This window comes from Schistocerca americana, unplaced genomic scaffold, assembly GCF_021461395.2.
Source record: "Schistocerca americana isolate TAMUIC-IGC-003095 unplaced genomic scaffold, iqSchAmer2.1 HiC_scaffold_34, whole genome shotgun sequence".
In the NCBI taxonomy this organism is placed as follows: Eukaryota; Metazoa; Arthropoda; class Insecta; order Orthoptera; family Acrididae; genus Schistocerca; species Schistocerca americana.
In genome coordinates this window covers 2,798,293-2,819,165 of record NW_025726060.1, presented here as the reverse complement: position 1 = coordinate 2,819,165, position 20,873 = coordinate 2,798,293, and the positions used below count along the sequence as shown (strand labels likewise).

The following is a 20,873-nucleotide window of genomic DNA, read 5'->3' as shown; positions in this document are numbered from 1 at the left end:
AAGATCGTGCACGTATGTTCAAATAACACGCAGTTCTTCATTTTCCAGCTTAAGGATCGTTAAACTCCCTCTATCGCTGATGATTATACACGTATTTTCGGCCATAGCACTCCGTATTCAGGCCACAAGTGGGTCATCGGGACCATCCTACCGCCGTGTCATCCTCACTGAGGATGCGGATTGGAGGGGCATGTGGTCAGCACACCGTTCTCCTGGTCGTCACGATGGTTTTCTTTGACCGGAGCCGCTACTATTCGGTCAAGTAGCTCCTCAGTTGGCATCACGAGGCTGAGTGCACCCCGAGAAATGGCAACAGCACATGGCGGCCCGGATGGTCACCCATCCAAGTGCCGGCCATGCCCGACAGCGCTTAACTTCGGTGATCCGACGGGAACCGGTGTAATCCACTGCGGCTAGGCCGTTGCCTTTTGGCCGTAGAGGCTCTACCATTTCGACTCCTCTTTATATTTGAAATTTTGCTAGTATACAGGGTGAATCACCTAAAACTTGCACCGCAGATATTGGGGAAGTGGAAAGTCCTTTTGGTGTGCTGATTTCACAGAATGGATTAGTAGTCAGGGGCTCGTATTGTTAGGCAATAAACAGAGTGTAGTAATACTCAGAAAGCGTAGTTTTTGTCGCAACATGGACTTTTTTAAATGGAACAATGCCTATTGACATTAACAAACTAAAAGCAGGGTAAATTAGAATGTCAGTGGTGTTTGTTGCAGGATTCTAGCGAGAGTCGTTTACGAGATATCATATTTTGAAAAGTTCCCACACCGACACTTGTACAGTACCCCGTGGCAGCACATACTAAAGAACAACACACGTGCATTCACTAGTTATGTGGTTCCTGACCAGTAACGAGACGCTTGACCATCACAGGTTGAGTTCAAAATGACTACTGGCAGCGGCAATACACGCTTCCAGTCTGATATTGAACGACTGCTGCACACGTGCTAACATTTCAGCGGAGATGTCTGACCAGGCTTCAGTAATACGTTGTTGTACATCATCGGGTGTAGTTGGTATGTCCTCATAGGCAGTGTCTTCAGCTTTCCACACACACAAAAGTCTACACGCGTCCAATCCGGGGAACGGGCCGGCGATGGTACAGGTCCTCTGCGTCCAGTCCAACGATTTGGAAACAATTCGTGAAGACATGTTGTCGTACTCCGTGCACTGTGGGCTCGACAACCATGTTCGTACCACAGGTTCCTCCTAGTCTGCAGAGGAACGTCGTCTAGCAACCGTGGAAGATGGCGTGCTAGGAGGATGGGATACTTTTGCGCGTTCAGTGTTCGTCTATGAAAACGGACCTATGAGCTGATGGCTCACTATCCCATACCACACGTTTACTTTCCATGGACGCTGACTTTCCACCTGATGAAGCCAACGGAGATTGTCAAGAGACCAACAGTGCATGCTTCAGCGGTTTACCTGACCATGTTTGGTAAATGTGGCTTCAACACAAGACACATGATACGTCTGGAGTATCCTGTCTTAATGCCCACGTACAAAAGTTAATGCGATTCTCATAATCGTTTCCATGCAGCATGCAGTACTTGATGGAGAGAGATGTGATAGGGATGGAACCTATGCCGATGGAGAATGCGTACGACACTTGTCTGACTCATGCTACTTCCTCGCGTGATTGCGCGGAAACTAACGCGTGGATCAACTACAACAGCAGCAAGAACATTAATTTTCTCTCGTCTGTCGTCATTGTCTTCTGTTACGTTGCCCTCTGCATCACAATGAGCACGTCAGCTTTTTTTACACTGGTAAATCGATCATCCACTCAAGACTTCAGGCATGGACTGTCACACACTGACTGACTAGCAAGTCGCACTTCACTCAAGGAACACACAAGCACACTGTCAGTAAACATAACAACATCGTACCTTGCAACTACGCAGGCTGAATGGCACAAAGAAGTGTCGGTGAAGAAAATTTTCAAAATACGATATCTCGTACGACTTGCACTAGAATTCTCCAACAAATACCATTGACCTTCTAATTTACCCTACTTTTAATGTGTCAGTATCAACGGGTATTGTTCTATTTAAAAAGTGTATGTTTGCAGAAAAAGTACACTTTCTAGATATTATTATAATCTATTTTTTTGGCTAACAAAACTAACCCCTGTCTACCTATCCATTATATGAAAACCGCACATCAATAGCACTTTCCATTTCCGCAATATCTGCGGTGCAAGTTTTACGTGATTCACCCTGCATATTCTCAGAATCTATGAAATCCAGAGAAAATTGTAATTCAGACACACTGCTCCGTCCTATAATTTCATTCCCGACTTTCAAATGGTCAGCTTCGCTGTATCCAGATGAAAAGCCACTAAGCCGGCCGGTGTGGCCAAGCGGTTCTAGGCGCTTCAGTCTGGAACCGCGCGACCGCTACGGTCGCACGTTCGAATCCTGCCTCTGGCATGGATGTGTGTGATGTCTTTAGGTTAGTTAGGTTTAGGTAGTTCTAAGTTCTAGGGGACTGATGATCTCAGATGTTGAGTCCCATAGAGCTCAGAGCCATTTTGAAAAGCCACTAACGGAAGAAATAAGAACATTCTGTTTTAAGGGGAGTGTGCTATACATTACGAAGACGAGGCTGATAGGTCAGTATTTTTTATATCATGGCTGCTGTGATTATGCTCCTTCACAAGAGAGGAGTCACTTTTCCACTTTGGGGAAATTATCCTTCGTAGACCCTACGTAGAGACAGTTTTACAACTTCTTTTTGTATCAGCCTTGTTCCAGCCTTAACGATTCTCATCTCCTTGCGTCTTTCCTTTTTTAAGGTCTCTGACAGCTAAACACATATTACCTGCCATTAATTATGGAATGCTTTGTTTTCGTCATATGTTTATTCTTTCCAGTTTTTTCTCTTACCACATTTTCACCGTAACTTCTCAGATTCTCTCCAAGAGCTCTGCGAATGGAAATGGAAGAAAGGTTCCTCGCTTTGAGACTTCAGAATTTCAGAGGTCGTTCAGTAGTCCTTCTGAGTGTCGTATAAGGAAACCACGGTCTGCGGCGCCTCCTTACTAATTTTTTGCTTTCCGTTTGGACAACAATCGATTGTCGCAGACGCGGAACTGGTACGCCAGACTCCTGGAATTCTTGAGCGTGTGCAGCAGTCGATGATGTGTCGCTGTACTCTCGTGCCATGATCATGGCGGTCGACATTTTAAACAATACCTTGAAGAAGACAGCCCTGCATTTGTTACGTGGTGTGTACTGTACACTGACAGAACAGACTGAACATACTGTGATGAAGGAGTACCTGTTCCGTCTGACGGTTCTTGCGCTATTCTGTGTAGTGTGTTGCTCGTTTTGGTTATTAGATATTGCAGGCTTCTCCACTGTTGTGAAAGTGTATATCACTCTTAGTGCTTATCAGAGTGTACATCGACATCCCAGTGTGGAAGTGTACATCGACATCCCAGTGTGGATCCCTCCGCAGCACAGATGTAATTCACACATGCTGTCCTTCTTCGCCACCGATGAACGTCTCTGGCGCCTATATATCTGTGGCCGCATGCGCAGTGGCGCGGTACGCCAGTTTGAAAGGACGGAGGGAGTGCTGAAACTTCAGTCTTCTGGCTCACAATGAAGATGGCTGAACGATATACAGGCGAAATATCAGAATAAGAAGGTAAATTTATGTGGTTGCACACCAGAAATTTAATGGGGCTGTACATTGATGTTTAAAAAATTATATAGCAAATGTTGGCCACAATGTTTGTTAGAATATCGTAAAAAAAATTTGAAATATTTTAAAAACTTTTCGAGGCTTTTTGTAACAATGTTAAACGTCGGCTTTTCTTTCTATAATAGGCAAGATTTTAGCTAAATATTTATATACCATATATATTTTAAAATATGTAGCCCATGTCAGTGAGAAGATTTATTAGAGTACCGCAGAAGAGTCTGAAGGAAAACGGTCCAAATGTTTTCGAAATTTTAGCTAACAACGTTGCCCCTTTAGCAACTGTCACTCCACCGCATGCCGGCCTGTTATGACCAGACCGCTATCCATTTAGGAGGATTACTGAATTTGGTTAATTTCTACAGATAGTGGGCCATTTGTGCAAAAAACATTATTTTTATTTATTTTTTAATAATAACACATTTACAAAGCCTACTTTTATGGTTCATAGCTTAGAATAATCGGCTCTATAGATACTATAGCAAACTGTGATTTTTTCTAATTACATAATTAATTTTCAGTAAAACGTACCGCCTACTAATTTTGCCTGTTATTCAAAATTTAAAGTGTCTGACTCTCAGTAAGTAACTCTCATGGGTCCAGAGTGTTTCCTTCTGGCTTCAACATGTGAGGTGCTTGTGATGCTAAATTTTCAGTTAATGCAACTCAGTAAATCGAAGATAAACTTATGTTTAGAAATTAAATTATTAAGTGTACGAAAGAAAACGAAAAACCAGTAACACTGCTAGTAATAAAGCCGGCAGCGGTGGTCTCGCGGTTAAGGCGCTCAGTCCGGAACCGCGCGACTGATACGGTCGCAGGTTCGAATCCTGCCTCGGGCATGGATGTGTGTGATGTCCGTAGGTTAGTTAGGTTTAAGTAGTTCTAAGTTCTACGGGACTGATGACCACAGAAGTTAAGTCCCATAGTGCTCAGAGCCATTTGAAACATTTTTTTTTCTAGTAATAAATGAACACCATCCTCCCCATTTCCGATCTTAAAAAATGTCTTTTCCAGTGTGTTTTTTGCCCACACTTGCACCCTACTCTGCAAATTGTGCTCGTCTCCGGCAAACGGAATACGGAATCCAAAGGAGAGACAGTCATGGGACCATTAGCCTTAATTTCACTATTTGCGGGGCTGTTATGATCTGTTTCTTGCGGTTGAGCTATTAAAACACAAAACATTCAAATACGATTAAAATACTTTGTTCTTGTGTGGTTACAAACAAATTTTGTTCTAGAGATTGTCGAAAAATAGCCGAGATGTCTGCATCAATTTTAGAAAGCCTCAGTCGTTGATAAATGAAAGTCGTGTGCTAGACGGAAGAGGTGTTTCCATAATCAAAAACGTGCATGCCGGAGTAAAATCTCCGCGAGGTTATACCGTGTCAGTAGAGGCGCCAGAGCACTAAAGCTCGACATGCGGGCGGAGAAAGGAAGCAATGAATATAGAGCACACGACTCGGGAGACTGATCGCAACAATGGCGCGCCATCTGGACCGTCGTCACATTCCAACAATTTGGCGCCAGAAGTTATTTCTGCACTGCGCGGTGCGGCTGCAGGCTGGCGCGTGCCCCGAATCCCGAGCTGTCACCCCCTCCCCCCAAACACAGCTTCCGCTGCTCGGTCGCGCCGCGCCGCGCCACGCCGCGCTGCGCCAATTTTATTTCAATCGCCCGTCTTCAGCCTCTATTCTCAGCCCATATCGTCGTCATACGTCCAGTATATTTCGCGGAGGTAACTTAACATCCGCCTGTGAAACTACAATCTAGTGCTGTATTAACTCGCATTTGTCCTCCCCTTTGATGCAAAAGGGCACGGAAAAGTTGTCATCTCTACAGTGGATTCCACAGTTAAATGTTGATAAGATCAGTGATTTTGTAAAGCATCTGTTTTTAAGTGAATACTAATGGGTTGTCGGTAGAGTACCTATTCGATGCAGACAGCGTGGCGAAATAAATAAAAAAATTAAATTTATTGATTTTTTGAAAAGAGGAAAAATTATGGACATGGAACTGTAACATTAGAATTTTCGAAAGGCTTTTTTAAGGACTGTATTGACCAGCTTAAATGCGGACAAATTCGGTGCTGCGTGAAATTTGCCTGTAATATAATTTACCATTTCGATTAATTACATTTTTGAATTCTACGTCATTGTTTATTTATTCAGAGTTCTCACCTTAGACGTAGAATACGTCCTTCTGCCACAATATTAATTCATTAGTCGCCATCTATGTTCTTCTCTTTGTTGACCGTGTGTATCTTCCTGAGTCGGCACCGGTTCACTTCACGAAGACGGTGGAAACCAAGGATTAAAATGCTACGTCGCTTTAAATAAGTCTCGTAAAACTCAGATACTTCTCACTATTTTTTATTCACAACACAATAAGACTTGCTCTGCTCGTCGCACAAACCATAAATACTAATTATATGGCTGCCTTTCCGCACACACCAAAAATTACGTCCATCCTCTACAAGCTAACAATCGAAAGTGTCTCTTAACTCCTTCTTGGAGTATGAAACAAAAGAGAATCCAATATGAACATTACAGAGATTATATTCTACATCACTCTCAATTTAATCTTTGGCGCAGCCTTTAAGGTACTGTATGTCTCTGCGTCGGAATGTGTCATTACAACAGTTACCAATGGGGTATTATTTGCTGTGCAGTGAACCACCGTACTCGTTGAAAAGGATGTGATATCGCGAGGAGATTTCAAAATACCTTTAAATATACATCTATACTCAACAAACCATTTTCAGGAGTTTGGGAGAGAGTACCACATATTAAGATTTTGTCCTATTCCACTATCGTATGGAGCACAGGAAGAATGATCTTGGCTTCGCGATCCCCAGTGCGCCAGTACACAGGAAGCGTCATCTTCAAATGTCTGCCAATTGAGGTCTTGGACCATTTCCGTGACGCTCTCCCGGAGTCGAGCAGACCTGCGCCCTTCTTTGTACACTTTTAATATCCCCTGTCAGTCCTATCTGGCACTGCTCCCATGCACTTGAGCTATATTCTGGGATGGGACACGCGAGACTTTGGTTAACAGTCCTGAATTTTCCCAGTATGCTTCTAGTAAACCGAAGCCTGCCGCCTTCTTCACCCCTAATAGCGCATACACGATCATCCCACTTCATATTCCAGCAACTACTTACATCCACGTATTTGTACGAGTTGACTGATTGCAGTTATTAATCATTCATATTTTAGTCATACGGTCTTTTCACCACTATAAAATCTTATCAAGATCTGAATGAATATTAGTGCAGCTTCATTCATGTAGTACATCATTATTGTGTGATCTTCACTCCGAAGATTGGACTGGTGCAGCTCTCCATCCTACTCTATCTTTTGTAACCCTCTCAACTCTGCAGAACTACCGCACTCATGTGAACCAGTTTACTGTATTCCAGCCTTGGTCTCCCTCTACAGCTTCTACGCCCCCACACTTCTTTCCATTACCAAACCGACAATTCCTTCGTGCCTCAGGATGTGTCCTAACAACCGATTCCATATTTTAGTCGAGTTTTACCCTAAATTTCTTTTTCCCCAGTTTGAACAGTACCTCCTCATTTTTTATTCGATCTACCCATTTAATCTTCAGCATTCTTCTGTAGCACAACATTTCAAAACTTTTATCTTCTTCTTTTCCGTTCTGCCTATAGTCCTCTATTCACTTCCGTACTAGACTAAACTCCAGATAAATACCTTCAGAAAAAGCTTCCCAACACTTAAATTTATATTCGATGATAACAAATTCCTCTTTTCCATAAATACTGTTCTTGCTATAGCAATTCTGGATTTTATATTCTCTCTAGTTCGGCCATCATCAGTTACTTCGTCGCTCAAATAATAAAATATACCCACTACTTAAAATTGTCTTATTTCCTAACCTAATTTTCACTGAATTGCCTGACTCACTTCCACTACATTCAGTTACCCTTGTTTTACTTTTGCTGGTACTATCTTATAATCTATGTCCAAGATGTTACTCATTCCGTTCATCTGCTCTACCATGTCCTTACACATCTCTGACACAATTCCAATGTCATAGGCAAACGGCAAAGTTCTCCCACCTCCCCATTCCCAAATTTATTTCCATTATGTAAATTGAAGGTGGAAGGGGGAGTAAGGAAAAGAAATTGAAGGAACTGATAGTATTAGCTGTATCGGGACTTTATGCGGAATCAGTGCGACGAGTGAAAATGTGTGCTGGACTGCGACTCGAATCCGGGATCTCCTACCTAATAAGCAGTTGCGTTAACCACTTCTTTTTCGTCGATCTTATTTTGTTCGTTATTGTTCATTGCATTTGCTCGGGGCGGCCGTCCCATGACACCCGCTGATCCAATCACTCAGTTTTGTTACTACGCTGAGCTACCATGCCGGCGATCACTGCGCCCCCCACACACTATGTTAGTTGCTAATCCGCGGACTATCTCGGCCCATTCCTTGGCCGACTCACATTACCACCTAGCGCAAACACTTATCCGCACTAGTGGCCATGCACACTAATTTTAAATTCCCGCTGGAGGTCGAACTTAAATGAGCGTCTGCACTGTTGGTTGTGCATTCAGAGCCCAGTTACATGAGTGTAACCGGTCGCGGTGGTCTCGCGGTTCTAGGCGCTCAGTCCGGAACCGCGGGACTGCTACGGTCGCAGGTTCGAATCCTGCCTCGGGCATGGATGTGTGTGATGTCCTTAGGTTAGTTAGGTTTAAGTAGTTCTAAGTTCTAGGGGACTGATGACCTAAGATGTTAAGTCCCATAGTGCTCAGAGCCATTTGAACCATTTGAACATGAGTGTGTGCTATCTGTTCTTTATGCCCATGTCCGAAAGAAACAGACAGCACGCATTCATATAATTTAAATCCATTTCCAAATTTAACTTTGGTTCCCTTCACAGCTTTCCCAATGTAAAGATAGAATAACACTGGGGATAGGGTACAGCCCTGTTTCACTCGCTTCTCAACCATTACTTCCCTTTTATGTCCTTAAACTCTTATAACAGCAGCCTGGTTTCTCTACAAGCTGTAAAAAACTTTCGGTCCCTGTATTTTATCCCTGCTACTTTCAGAATTACAAAGCATGGAGTCAAGTCCACATTGTCAAAAGCTTTCTCTGAATTTGCAAATTATATAAATGTAGATTTGCCTTTTCTCACCCTGTCTTCTGTGATAAGTCGTAAGATCAATATTGCCTCGCGGGTTCCTACACTCGTATAGAAACTAAGCTGATCTCCGCCATGGTCGGCCCTACCAGTTTTTTCCATTCTCCTGCAAATAATATTTTGCAACCACGATTTATTGAAGTGACAGTTTGGTAGTATTCACACATATCAGCACTTGTTTCCTCTGTATTCAGAATTATACATTCTTCCTGAAGTCTGAGGTTATTTCGCCTCTCTCATATATCTTGCATATCTGGTGGAATATTTTTGTCCCAAGCTTCTCAATAATCACGAGGAATGTCGTCTACTCCAGGGAAGTGTTTCCACTTAGGTCTTTCAGTTCTCTTCAGAATGGTTCAAATGGCTCTGAGCACTATGCGACTTAATGTCTGAGGTCATCTGTCGCCTAGAACTTAGAACTAATTAAACCTAACTAACCTAAGGACATCACACACATCCATGCCCGAGGCAGGGTTCGAGCCTGCGACCGTAGCGGTCGCTCGGTTCCAAACTGTATCGCCTAGAACCGCACGGCCACTCCGGCCGGCTTTCAGTTCTCTGGCAAATACTTCTGACAGTAACGTATCTCCCGCCTCATATTCACCTCATTCCTCTTGTTTGTCAGTGGTATAGTTAAGCAACTCCAGCCAACTTTTGTCCTCTAAAATGGTTATGTTACATGAGCTGGTTGCCTAGATACTCGGACAATGACGTCGCAGTTGAAGGTGGCTGCCATGGGAAATTCAAATACACAGGGTGGTGAAAATAGCTGAGTTGTGGTAAAGACAAATTCAGAATTTCAAAATGGTAGAATTATCCTACCTAGGTTTAGCGAACGATACGAATTGTGTGAACTGGCGCCATGTTGAATAGTATGACCTGAATTATTTATCAAAAATACATAAAGATATTGACAGTATTAGTGTAACTTACAGGATTAACACATTTAAAATGTCTCTGTTATTTATCACAGTGTATTTCACACTACTGATCTAACTTACAAGTTGCACTGCAATGGACAATAACTAAACTTTAAATGAAGAAAAAAATCCAGTAAACATAGGTGTCAAAGGCATATCTTAAGAGCTGAGAGCAATACTTCATCTTCACAAGTATGAAACACATCTGCTGTACTGAACAAGTGCTCATAGCTCTTAAGGTATGCGTTTTTTTTTCTTGTTTTGGTCTCTACTACCTTCGCCCAAAGTATGGAAAGCAAAGTCCTTGCATTAGAAGACATACCTGTTGCAAAGTATGATTTTGACCAAGTGCTCATAGCACTTAAAGTATGCATTTTAAAGCCCATATTTACTAGTCTTTTTTTCTTGTTTTGGGGTAAGGAACAAGGGGACACTGTATAATTCCCCTTTAACAATTACATTCGACGTTAATAAATTTGTCTTCTTCAGCAATGTTCATGCTACAGCCACTGGTATTCTATATCTTTTGTATTCGCTCGGACGAGAACGTGGAGCAAGTAGAGAGAACTTAAAAGGCTTTACGGCAACGTGGGATAGTAACAGTTGTTCAGCACTCTTAGATAAGTAGTACTTCTTTTAGCCATGTTGAAACGTCCCCTAAGAAAAAATTTTAAATTACTGTGCTGATAAACCTCTTACATTATTTGATTTTCAAACAGCTGGGCAAAGCTGAACGTACTCAGACATACACTAAAGTGACACACAATATTTTTAGCGTAACGCAATCTGACTTTCAGTAATCCCTACAAAAGAATGGCCCTGACTAACAATAACCTATACCTTTCATGAATTCTTACTTCACAAAAATCTTCGTTACTCGAACTACTGCAATACAGCGAGCAAATGAAAGATTTTGATAGAGAACAAACAATGTATTTACCTTAATAGTGTTCAAAAGTCATTATATATATATATATATATATATATATATATATATATATATATATATATATATATATATATATATATAATCAGTTCATGACATCCAGTCTTACAAATTTACTCTGTCCAGATCATCCGCTCTCAAAACTCTGCCATCTCACTCCCCATATCCACCAGTGCTGGCGGCTCACCTCCAACTGCGCAACATATGGTTCAAATGGCTCTGAGCACTGTGGGACTCAACATCTGAGGTCATAAGTCCCCTAGAACTTAGGAACTACTTAAACCTAACTAACCTAAGGACATCACACACATCCATGCCCGAGGCAGGATTCGAACCTGCGACCGTATCGGTCGCGCCGTTTCAGACTGAAGCGCCTAGAACCGCTCGGCCACACCGGCCGGCAACTGCGCAACGCTACGCGCTGTTAACAACCAACTGCCCAACACTACAATAGCGAACAACAATGCAAACCAACCACAGACTGCACACAGCACAGTCGGTGATTTTCATACAGAGCGCTACGTGGCGTTACCAATAAAAACCTAAACAAAGTGTGAACCATTATTTCTCCATGACAGCATTGCGTCGTGTCTTAAGAATAGCATTAGAAATGGGTAGCCGGAAGAGAAATTGTTTCACTCTTGCTTCAAACCGAAGAGTAAATTGCCTTGAATTAGAGCGATGCCAACAGATTGCTGTAGCGTTTGATTTTGGCGAGACTTTAGGACATTCACGTTTTTGAATTTCTCATCCAACAATGCCATAAAACTTTCTACGGCAGTAATTGGTTGTGCCAGAGTTGTGATTCTTTAGCCTTGTCTCGCGGGCCTAAAGCGAGGCTCGTGACCTTTATCAAATTTTAATTGACTAATACAGCATTGCAGAGTGTTGATTTGGGTCCGGCTACTGACAGTGCCTTCCACGACACCCGTGCAATAACATCCCCTGGTGGGATCGTTACTGACAGGCCTTTGCAAGATCGCGCTTGTTGATAAAATGCCGGACTGTTACGAGCTGGGAATAGTAGTGGGTGGCGGGGAGGTGGGAGGGGTGCTAGTACTGAGACTAGTCAGCCCAAGTCGCCTTTATTGCACAATTCAAGGTTCTTCTCAGCATGTCTGACTAATACTGCCGTGTCCAACATTAAGGCAAACCATTCCGTACTGAAAGTTACCTACTTCCTTATTCAATGCGGGCCTTCAATATCCGTACCGTGATTCCGCGATGCGAACCTGTTACAAGTTGTGGCATTCAGAAAACACATCATTCATTCCTGTTGTTCATATCGCGGATGAAATACGGGCGCGCGGAAACATGATACATAGGCGCTTCGCCGAGGAAATGGAGAGTGGCGTGTCAGGCCTCGCGCATTTGCTGCGAGCTCATCATTTGACAAAAGACGGCCGGAAAGCTGACACGCTCTTCTCTACCTGCACGAGCGCATTAGCGTTAATTTTTCTTGTTCGTACTTGCAGTTCCAGAATATCATTACCTAACGTTTTTTCCATCTATATTCATTCAGCTATACTTCTTTTCTCTGATTACTTTTCCATACATTATATGTAAATATTCTTGCGTACATTAACTCCAAAACAAATTCCTAGTTCTATAATCGTTATTATACCCCATAATTCACTCTTTAAAAGGATTACACTTTCGATATGCAGCGGAACGAGGTATGCAGTTGTTGAGACACTGTGCTGTACCGCATCGTCTTGGCTTACTGTAAATATTGAAAGTACTCTCACATTGGTTCGTAGAGCTTTTTAACTTCTTCATATGAAGTGAGTTTACTTCAGTAGGTTTAACTGTAACTTCTAAATGAAGAAAATCTATTGCATAAAATATATGTTCTGTATTACCGCTTCGAGAACACAAATTTTGCTACTAAGGCTGTCCTAGCACACAATTCCAGATATGAAAGTACGAAAATAAATACAGTTTGTACTAATCTTTTCAGACTTACAGCTACAGCTCTCTCTCTCTCTCTCTCACCTGTCTCTAGTAGCGAAATTTACAATTTTTCTGAAAAATAATCGAAATTCCCGTATACGTCATCCTAAATGATCATAAACTTTTACCAGTTAATCCAGTTTTTCGTAAAACATCTACTGAACAGCCTTAATGAAAATGACAAGAGGTCAGCGCTACATTATCGCTCATAGCTAGAGCCAACCGCGGACTCCTTCAAGACTCACGCGCAAAAATTCTCTCCTAGTACCAATGCGCGCTACAATATCCTCTTTGTTCGGACGAATAACACAGTAGCCAATCAGCTTCCTATTTCAAATCACATGACCCCGGACTCTCCCTCTTTTGACCGATCCCCGTTCCGAAATTAATTTACTTTCAATTAATGTATTGAAAAAGACAAATAAAATCAAATTAACCCCATCTTTACTCGTCTGAAGCAAAATGTTGTATTTCTAAAGTACCGAAACCGGCTGTTTTAAAATTAGGATATTCTTCCATGTACGTGAATCGCATCAGGGTTGCAAAATTTGACTCTCTCACTCACTTACAGCTCACTTACAGTTAGCTATTGACAATCTACACAATTTTAACGATTCGCATTTCACACACATTCCACATTTACCCGTCATTCGCTTAGCAAACACAACAAACGAATAAAATGTGGTTGGTTCTGAGCACTATGCGACTTAACATCTGAGGTCATCAGTCCCCTAGAACTCATAACTGCTCAAACGTAACTAACCTAAGGACATCACACACATCCATGCCCGAGGCAGGATTCGAACCTGCGACCGTAGCGGTCGCGCGGTTCCAGACTGAAGGGCCTAGAACCGCTCGGCCACACCGGCCGGCAGAATAAAATGTCACCCAACAGATATTAAAGTAATAACTGTCTGAAACTGAAACGTCACTTTTACCTTTTTGCTGCTGACAGCTTCAGCAGCAGTGCAAGAGAACATGTAGAGCAATATCAGCATATACACTAAGCAAGAAAACATATATTGAGCCAAAAGTGCCTAGGTTACAACTGTTTGTAACTTGCACGTATAACTGCAGAATATCTGAGTTGAAAGCGCTGCACACATATGAAAATGCATACATATTTCAGGTCACCCATAATGCCATAATAAATTGAGGCGACATGTGTCTGATTAAACAAATATTGCCCTTTCTTACAGATAGTCTTAACCTGGAGGCCTGACAGATCAACAACATTAAAGATGTCAAAACCGACGGGTCTGTTTATGCGCAGTACATTACATTGATTTACACCGGATGTCAACTGACAGTCTCTGTACCAATATTCGATGCTCTGCACGTCTCGCTACAGTTTTCGTGTGATGCAGCTCTCCTATATAAAGCAGCACTATCCGTGAACAGTCTCATGGAGCTTCTTACGCTATCCTCCAGATCATTTATATACATTAGATGCCCTACAGAATTCCTGAAGTTTTTTCATTTCTTTCTTTTTTTTTAACCTTCTATCAGGTTTTTTTTAACCTTCGATCGGAAGCGAGATTAAAATCACGGTGAAAATCCAATGAAGCTTTCTGCAGATGTGTTGTATAATATCTCTAGTATACCCTTCGATTGCGTCACGCCGCACTTTTTAGTTCTGGGTGCACAGAGAGCAATTACAGATGCTTAGAACAACAGAGCCTCCCTCCTAGTGCGAAGTGCCTGCTGAGAACGTTCCGCGTGATTTCACGCAGCCCTCATAAAGTAATTGTCACGCGTTTCCGTCGTCGTGACAATGTTCCGATTTACACGTAGGTGCAAGAATGACGCTCCTGCAGCGTTTTCGAAGGGACGTGTTTGATCACCCATCATACTACACGGATTGGCTCTCCCTCCGATTTTCATCTCTTTGCTCACGTGAACCATTGCCTTTGAGGACATCATTTTCGCTCAAAAAGCGAGTTGCAGACCAGCATAGAAAATTGGCAGAAAGCACAGGTACTTTCATTTTATGGTGAAGGTATTGGAAAGTTGGTACCACACTCTAACAAATGTATAAGTCGGAGTGGCTACTATGCAGAGAGTGAGCTGAAAAGTGTAGCCAAATGCTACAAATAAAACATTTTTTTATTTACACTGTGTCTTCCATTTCGGAGTCGCTCAAATGTTGAAAAAAAAAACAAAAGCCGTACTGTACTGGTGATTTCATTGTGAGAAGTATAACATATGCAGTTGTTTCCGTTAGTAAGTTCTGAATTCAGCCACAAAGCTGGTCCGACATTTTATATGGTCATAATCTGTTCACTAAGAGACAGTGTGTAACTATGTAGAATAACTTCCAGGAATGAAGGATTACAGGAACAACCTGGGCACTATTACATATAGCCCACTAGAGCAGAATGAGCTGAGTTTTACAAGCTCTGTTTTTGAAATACATGTTAATTCCTCTCTTCCGACCAATTTATACCTACTACAACATTCCTTCTCCCACAGTGACATCATACAAGTGGGCAAAACACATGGAAAATTGTTACCAGAAGCAGCAGTAACTCTCTTGCTACCCCGTGAAGGTGTATGTTGTGTGCTGTATGTTGTGTGTTTTGTAGTGTGAGGTGTCTGTTGTGTGATGGTATGGCGTGGTATTTTCTGTGTCATGTGTGGTGTTGCATACTATATGGTCAGATATGGTGCAGTATGTTACATGTGTCATTGTGTTGTGTGTGTCTGTTGTGGATGCTCAGTTTTGTGAGAGGTGTCTGTTGTGCATGTTCTGTGGTGTGAGAGGTGTGTGTGCTGTGTGGTACCTGGTGTTAAGTGTGTGGTGCCTGGTGTTAAGTGTGTGTGGTGTGTGATATGGTGTGGTATCACCAACTGGGACATGGTCGCATATACAAACAGTGATCCAATACTGTCAAATGTTTTTTCTTTCAGTCTTTGATCACAATATGAATTCTTTAGACGATGACCGGTTTCAGTCCGTAATGACCATCCTCAGATCTTTTTTACACCATGTCCTCTATGTCCTAAAGTGATAAGACCATAATGGCATCGCCAAAACATATAAATATAATCACCATAGCATCGTCATATAGATCTATGCTGATTATGTTTATACATTTTGACGATGTCATTACGGTCTTATCACTTTAGGACATGGTGTAAAAAAGATTTGAGGATGGTCATTATGGACTGAAACCGGTCATCGTCTAAAGAATTCATATTGTGATCAAAGACTGAAATAAAAAACATGGTGTGGTATGTTGTAGTGAGTGGTGTGGTATGGTGAGCGGTGTGTTGTGTGGCATAGTGTGGTTGTGGTGTGTGATGCATAGTGCATGGTTTGTGGTATATGGCCTACTCTTGGTGTTGTTTGGTTTGTAATATGTGAGGTGTGTGGTGTGTGTAGTGTGTCCAGCGTGATTTGTGGTGTGTGGTACGATGTGCAGTTTAGTCTGTGGTATATGGTGCGTGTTGTGATATGATACAGTGTGTGGTGTGTGACTGTGGTGTGTGGTGCGCAGAATGGTTTGGGTGTTGTGATTTGGTGGTATGTGGTGTGTTTGAAATGTAATGTGTGGAGTTTAGTGCATGTGCTATGTAATGTGTGGTGTTGTGTGTTATGTGTGAGGTGTGTGGTGTGGTTTAGTGTGTAGTGTATCATATGTAGTTTGTTTGTCATGTGGTTTTTGTGGATTTTGGTGTGTGGTGTAGCATATCATGTGGTATGGTGATGTGGTGTGTAGCACATGGTGTGTATGATGTATGTTGTATTGTGTGCACCATATGCTGAGGTGTGCAGTGTGATGTGGTATGTGATGTGTGGTGTGGATGATCTGTGTGGTTTGTGGTTTCTTGCTTGTGCTATGTGATGTAGTGTGTGTTGTGTGTGCTATGTGTTATGGTGTGCAGTGTGTGGGGTATATTGTGTACATGTTGTGTATGGTGTGAGGTACAACTTGTGTATGGTATTAAGGTGAAGTATTGCATGTGAATTGTGTTTGTGTGTGTGTGTGTGTGTGTGTGTGTGTGTGTGAGAGAGAGAGAGAGAGAGAGAGAGAGAGAGAGAGAGACATACTGAGAGATTTGCATTGTGTGTGTGATTTCTGTTGTGTGCAGTATATGGTGTGATGTGGTGTGTGTGTGTGTGTGTGTGTGTGTGTGTGTGTGTGTGTGTGTATGTGCTGTGTTGTGCATGTTGTGTGGTGTTCAATTATGATATGGCATGTAGTTTGTGCTGTGTGTGTTTTTGTGTGATCTGTATGGTGTCTGTTGTGTGGCAGGTGATATGGGTGGTGTGATGTTGGTATGATGTGCATTGTGTGTGGTGTGGTTAGATGGGGCACATGGTGTGTGGTGTATGATATGTGGTCTCAGCCTAGCTAGTGTATGGTGTGTGGTGTGGCCCATGTGGGTTGTGGTGTGGTGTGTGCTGTCAGGTGTAGTGTGTGGAGTGGTGTAAAAAATGGTGCAAATGGCTCTGAGCACTATGGGACTTAACTTCTGAGGTCATCAGTCCCCTAGAACTTAGAACTACTTAAACCTAAGGACATCACACACATCCATGCCTGAGGCAGGATTCGAACCTGCGACCATGCGGGTCCAGACTGTAGTGCCTAGAACCGCTCGGCCACTCGGGCTGGCGGAGTGGTGTACCATACTCCTAAAATAACTATACACATCTGAGAGAATAGTAGCTTGAAGAAAAACATGTTAGTGTGTTATGTCACTGAAAGGGTAACTACCTATAGGGTGAAACACATCTTGACACTTTATGTAACAGACAGGCCTGCATCTGCAGGAGAAACCAACACCCTTTGTCTTAGGGGAAAATGTGGGAAATCCCACAGCAATGCAGGTTCGGCCAGTATCCTTAGTGAGTCATTTTGAATTCCACCATAATACTGTGCCACCTTGGATTTTTGAATTTCCCACCAATGTATACCTAGGATAAGACCTCCACAGTGACACAGAAGTTGCGGAAAAACCCACTGGCACAATTGGGCTATTTTTGAATTTCCAACCAAAGCATCTGGTCTATGTCAGGGGGATGACCTTGGGAGACATTTCCCTTTGTTGCAAACTGGGAAACCCCAGGGGGAGGGAGAAAGTAGGAAGCGTTATAGACAGGACCCTCCAACCAGCTCGGGATTTTGATGATCTGTCGAGCCAAGTGGACAAAATTTGGCACGATATCCCTCAGGAGGACATCCAGAAACTCTGTCAATCAATGCCAAGCTGAATAACTGCCTTTATAAGGACCACAGATGGACCAATTTGTTATTGACTTGCTCACCTTGTGAAGCTCCTTCTCTTGAAAATATCGTCAAATTTTTCTGGAATTATAATCATTTGGTTTCTTCCGGCATATGTACATCACATCTACTGATTTCCGTCCCTGTCGGATAATTCCTTTGTGGTGTATCGTTTTTCTTTCTTTCTTTTTTTTAAACAGTGTGTATGTGTGTATATAAGCGGAGCAGATGAGAATGATGGATCATTTAGCGACGACATGGGCTGCAGGTTGGGAAATACACTGAATCTCGAAAACGGTGAAGCCTGTCGGCTGTTTGCGTGATACTGTCGTGAACATCTATGGAAAGTGGTTGAAAGATGGTGAAACAATGAGTAGGCTCAAGATGCTTGACATCTGCGGCTCATCACAGAAACTGGTAGGCAGGTAGTGCTAGTTCTGGACCAAGAAAGGATGCTGTCCCCTTCCCATGTATTGTTCTGTAATCCCTATATTGTTCTGTCAAGCGTTTTTTCCTGTCCTCCCCGCTATTGTTCTAGAACAAAAGTCTATTGTTTCCTAATCCCCTATGTTCTGTCAAGTAGTTTTGCAGGTCAGAAGTCCATAAATGATGTGATATCTACGCGAGTTCAATACCGTGCTCCTCAAGCAACTGCCCTTATCACGTGGACAGTTATCTTGCTGAAAGATGCCATTGCCATCAGGGAAGGGACAAGGCATGGAGAGTGGTCTGCAGTCATGTTCACACACTTCAAAGCTGCCATTGTACCAACCATTACTACCACAGGTCCCGTGGAAGCCCAGGTGAATGACCCCCAGAGCATAACACTGCCTAAGTCCATGATCTGTTTCGAGTAGCCGTACGCCTGGATAACGGCATATCTGGACACGAACATCGACCTCTTGCAACAACAAACGTGACTCATCTGACCATGCGACACATTTCCACTAATCCACCGTCCAAACTCAATGGTCCCACGCCTACTGTAATCGTAATCAGTGATATTGTGAGTCAACATGCAAACACATGTGTGACGTGGAGCCGTTTATTCAACAATGTGCTACACTTGTGCCTGTGCCAACAATGTACTCTGTCGTCAGAGCTGCCACAGATCGGAGAGTGAGCAATCCGACCACCAGTTTCTGTGATGAGCACCTTGCGCCTGCTCGTGGTTTCACCGTCTTTCAACCACTCTCCATAGATGTTCACGACGGTAGCAAGCGAACAGACGACCGGCTTCACCGTTTTCGAGAATCTCTATGCCAGGCCCCGGGCCATAACAATCTGCCCTTCAGTTAAGTTCTTGATGTCGGTGTATTTCCCAATCTGCAGCCCGTATCGTCGCTAGAACGATCCATCATTCTCATCTGCTCCGCTTATATACACTTACATAAACTCTTTAAAAAAATGAAAAAGAACGAAAAATGACACACCACAAAGGAATTATCCAAGTAGGGCGGAAATCGATGTAATGTACATGTACCGAAAATAAAAACAAATGATTATAATTTCAGAAAAATTTCATGACTTTTTTCAAGACAAAGAGCTTCACAAGGTGAGGAAGTCAGTAACACATTGGTCCACCTCTGGTCCTTTTGCAGGCAGTTATTCAGCTTGGCATTGATATATCGTGCCAAATTTTATCCAGTTGGCTCGATAGATCATCAAAACACCGAGCTGTTTGGCGGGTCCTGCCCATAACACTCTCTACTGGGGAGAGATCTGGTGATCTTCCAGGAAAAGGTACGGCTTGGCAATCAGGAAGACAAGCGGTAGAAACTCTCGCTGGTCATCGGGGTTCAGTTCAAAGTGGGACTTATAACTGAAGAAAGTTCTACATCAGTCAATGAGATTCCCGGCCGAAAACGCGTGTGCAAATGCCTCGGAGAGCAGTGGGATACCAACGTCAACGTCGCCCGCCATACGGCACGACGACCATGAGTGATGGTGTGGCGTGCCATTTGTTTTCATAGATTACAGATTAGATTAGATTTATTTTCATTCCAATTGATCCGTAGTGAGGAGGTCCTCCAGAATGTAGAACATGTCAGAAAAACAACAATACATGACAAATATTTACAACTCAAACAAATAAGCTAATGTGCCATTCCACAGGTCCCAAGTGGAATGATCGTCATTTTTTAATGAACACTTTATGAAAGAATCGTTTTACAAATACTAATGCACTGAATTTAAAATAAAAAAGTTTTATTTATTTATTTATTTATAAGGTAATAAACGTGTAATACAACTACTATAATACTTATTTACAATGAACACATTACTTCACTGAAAAGCTGCAGAAGTTAGATTGTACTTACACACACACACACACACACACACACACACACACATACTTATTTACAATGAACACATTACTGCACTGAAATTGTGCGGAAGTTATATTGTACTTATATATATATACACACAAATAAGTTGGTTCTACTGAGAAATTCATCAATGGAGTAGAAGGAGTTGGCCACCAATAAATCCTTTAGGCTTCTCTTAAACTGAATTTCATTGGCTGTTAAGCTTTCTATGGCTGATGGCAAGTTATTGAAAATGTGTGTTCCTGAATATTTTTGCACACCTTTTTGTACAAGACTAAGTGACTTTAAATCCTTGTGAAGATTATTCTTATTTCTAGTATTGATTCCATGAATTGAGCTGTTGGTTTGAAAAAGTGATATTTTTTAATGACAAATTTCATTAAAGAATAAATATATTGGGAAGCAGTAGTTAGTATCCCTAGTTCCCTAAACAAGCTTCTGCAGGATGTTCTTGAGTTCACACCACATATAACTCTTACTGCACGTTTTTGTGCCCGGAAAACTTTAGCTTGGCTTGATGAATTACCCCAAAAAATAATCTCATATGATATTATGGAATGAAATGACATTATGGAACCCTTTGGTTG

General features: G+C 42.3%; 1 pseudogene; it reads right to left on the bottom strand.

The window, feature by feature from the left end:
* Positions 1–307: 307 nt before the first annotated feature.
* LOC124580648 lies at positions 308–426 on the bottom strand (annotated as a pseudogene).
* Positions 427–20,873: the final 20,447 nt, after the last annotated feature.